Raw genomic sequence first — 4,014 nt, 5'->3', positions numbered from 1 at the left:
TGCTGCAGGGATTTGGCTGCACCCCCTTTGTCTGAGTGCAGGTTGTTAGTGCCTCTATCCTTGAGCAACCTGCCTGCCTGTCCGTTTCTGTGTGTGTGCGAGTGGATACAGATGGGTCAATGGGTAATGAGTGGGCATTCAGCATCCATGAAATGGAGAGCTACGTGCCAATTGAGTTGAGGTGGGAGTCTGATTGAGAGATCGAGAGAGATCTGTTCAGAAAAAGAGCTCAATAAAACAGCAGTCTTCAATGCATCGTCATCTGCCTCTTCATTGACTGCCAGAACCTACACACAGCTGGCCGCCACACTGGTGTGACAACGAGTTACAGAACTACAGCCACTACATTATTATGAGTCATGCCAGACAGAACAGGGATGGTGTTGTTTTTATTGAGTATCGGAATCTGGTTTTAATTAAACTTTGCAGTTTAAGTTTACTGAAGTTTTAATTTATATATGACTCCGAGAGATTGAACCATCAAACCCAGAGTTCCCAGGCTAGTCCAGACATGTCAGTCGCCTGAAGATTACAGACTCAACTGGTACATACACCTATGCTGGTCTACAATCACAGAAAAAATTCAGGGGGAAGGGGGAGGTTGAACTTTACAAAAGGGATTCAAGGTGTTTGAGACCCTGACATCAGCTGGCCTTAATCACAAATTACCATGGAGGAAAATAATATATTTTCATAGTTAATAAAAGTATTTTTAAACATGCATTGAAGGCTGACTAATAGATCAGATGGACATATCCAGCACTGTTCTGACCTGTGCCCATGTCAGAAATTTAGATTGGGATTATTCATTACAAAATCATACACTTTTTATTTTTTGAATGCATTTAAGTAAATGCCTCAACAACATGGGCTGCAGCTCTGAATTCAATTGTGCTACAAAGCAATGGGTGTTTGGGGCTTTTTGCTCATTCAGCACCATATCACTGTGATGATCACACTCGTGTGAAATACACTCCGAAAGCACAGCCAGTGGGTGTTCTGTGCAAGTTTATATATTAAAACAAAAACAAAAAAGAAACTCACTATGTAAGCTAGATAAGCCACAGGAAGTGTGGGGACCACACGGTCTAAACTGCAGGAATGAGCACAGAAACCAAATGAACAAGCAAGCCAAGCGTACAGTGAAACATCAGCTAGAATAGCTTGCCCTCAATCTTCTGTGTATTCAATATTTCTACTAAAGACGCTATAAAATGTAACATACTTGCACCGTACCTGTGCAATGTGTGTGAGGCCAGCTAGACGTGAACTCCTTATAGATTGACTATACTATTAAATAATATATATAACAGTCAATCAATCATTATAAGCTCGACACATGCCAATAATCTATGTTCAGGAGTGGCAGGTCAAAACCATGTGGAGCTGAAATTGAACTGCTGCAAATATCTTGTTTAGATATACAGGGCTTCAGAGATTTGGCAACTTTCCAACATTCCAATTCTTTCAAGATTGTGAATTGGGTTGCTGTCTGGGGCTGAAGTGAGGAAGAAAAATAAATAAAAATAAATAAATACTAGCATGAAAAGTTTATTTTTATTTTATTAAGAATGTAATATACAGTCAGGCAGAAAAAAGTGAACTATATTAAAACTCATAGTGATAGATATTCACATTATGTTCTACCAGGGTTACAGCATGTTGCAGTTGTTTTTAGTTGTATTTGACAAAAGGAAAGTAATCTATGCTCAGTCACATACACTATTTACAACAATGAGCTCAGCAGTGAAAATGAAGATGAGAAAAGGACCATAAAAACCTCACCGCAACGGAACGTTCCATTTCATTTTGGCATGTGGTAAAGAAAATATGGACAACAAAATATATATCAGTGGAAGCAAAAATCAGTGATGTGCAGGTCAACTTTCAAAGGAGTGTGCAGTATGCCTTAAATCGAACCACTTTGCTTATACATAATACCATGCACCTTTTAAACCATCCAGATCTCATATTCTGTATCCATCACTGCCAAGGCAACTCCTCAGTCCACTGTGCCATTGGCTTCCGAGTTTTTACATTACAACAGCAATGGAGAGGAAATCAAGACACAATGAACCTCAAAATGCATACAACTCTGTAGTGCAGTAGACTACAACACTTCACAAACAACATCGCTACTGCCTCACTTTATAGAAGGCTCCATGCACAGGATCTTCTGAATGTCAACCCTCACATAAAACAAAATATAAAAGTCCTTTTTAAATATACTGGGTATGGGGTACAGAAGAGTGTACAAAACTAAATCAGCAAATAAAACTAAATACAAAGAAAATCAATGCAGCATTTATCAGGCTCATGAGGTACTTCTGTATATTTTTTACAAAATTCTCCAAGTTCATTAGTCATTTTTGTATTTATTTAGCACATATCACCTTGTTTTATTTTGTATTTTTATTTGCCCAGCTGATTAGGAAATTAACTGCTTAGAAAGTGCAAAACACAAATACTGATCATTTATGCAGCATATTCAAGGATGCATGATATGAGAGAGAGAGAGACTTTTTTGCAAAAATGACAAAGATCCACACACACTCATTACAGCTAAAAATATAGAAAAAAAGCTTGTACAAAAAGGCACAAATAAAACGTAAGGGATGTTTTCAGCCAAGACTATGATGAACAAACTACATTTTATATTCAGTATCCTCCAAAAAAAAAAAAAAAACACAATAAATCATTCCCTTACAAACAGGCTTTTTGTACCTCCAGCTTCAATATACTTATGCTTTTAAAATGCTATTTCATTATATTATCAATATACTATTAGTACTCTGTCTGTATTAAATGTATTATGTAAATTCCCTTTTACAAAATTCAGTACTCGAAACACTACGCAGACATTAGTCTGTGACACATATTCCTAAGCACAGGTCTATGGTGGAGGGGCCCAATTACTAGTGTTAGTCTACCAATATCCACACCCCAATTCACCATATACTACATTTTCAAAGAGAAACAACTTCTTTCTTAGCAATGATGAAACAACCCCCTTAATGTATTCCCAGTGAAAAAATTGGTCCCCTGAACTCTCATGAGGCGCATACATTTAAGAAAACATCCCTTAAGAGACCATCATTTAAAATGTAGACAAACAAATATAAAAGCACTGCATCCTTTCACTCGCTCTATCGGCTGCTTGTTTGGTCACCATTTCATTTTTATTTTTTATGTATTTATTTTTTAAATTAAGGATTATAAATTTTTAGCACCCAACATTTATTCTGAGGATCTGAGGTAGATCCAGTTTGTAGGCAAAAAAAAAAAAAAAAAAAAAGCCAGGCCCCCATAACTAAAAAAAATTTTTTTACGTAACTGCATATGAACATGTATATAATACTACCCATGTAAAATACATTTGTTTTGGTGTATATATATATATATATATAAATAAAATACACCATTATTTTTAGGGAGCAAGCAGATCTCTGGTTACTGAGGATGAAGTATAGTAACATACACATATCTACCATCTGCCTGGGGTAACTGGAATCTACAGGAAATGTAGAATCAATAGAGGTTCTGAAGCTTGATAAAAGAACCCTTTCAGAGTGCAGATTGAGTGGCATTGTTAAATCAGTAATGCAAGGGGAAGCTACCAAAACCAAGTGATCACCAACCAGATTTATAAAATGTTTAAAAAAAAAAACTGCTGAAAATGACCCCTTAGATTTTTCCCCTCCCACTTGAAAGGAACTGGATATTTACCCAAAAACAGTTTATCATTAGCATGCAGTCTTGATTATTATTATTTTGTATCTATGCCTGCTATGCAACTAAGCAACTTCTGTTGTACAGAAAGTTCACATATTGCTAAAATTGAAATTGGAGATGAAACGGATTAAAAAGGAGACCCCAGCAAGGAAGTGCAGGTGTTCAAGGAAGTACATAATTATGATTTATATATATATATATATATATAATATATATATATATATATATATATATATATATATATATATATATATATATATATAGTTTAACACAACAATACAA

This window comes from Polyodon spathula, chromosome 4 (assembly GCF_017654505.1).
Source record: "Polyodon spathula isolate WHYD16114869_AA chromosome 4, ASM1765450v1, whole genome shotgun sequence".
NCBI lineage: Eukaryota > Metazoa > Chordata > Actinopteri > Acipenseriformes > Polyodontidae > Polyodon > Polyodon spathula.
The sequence above is the reverse complement of the archived record's forward strand: the minus strand, read 5'-3'. Positions refer to the sequence as shown.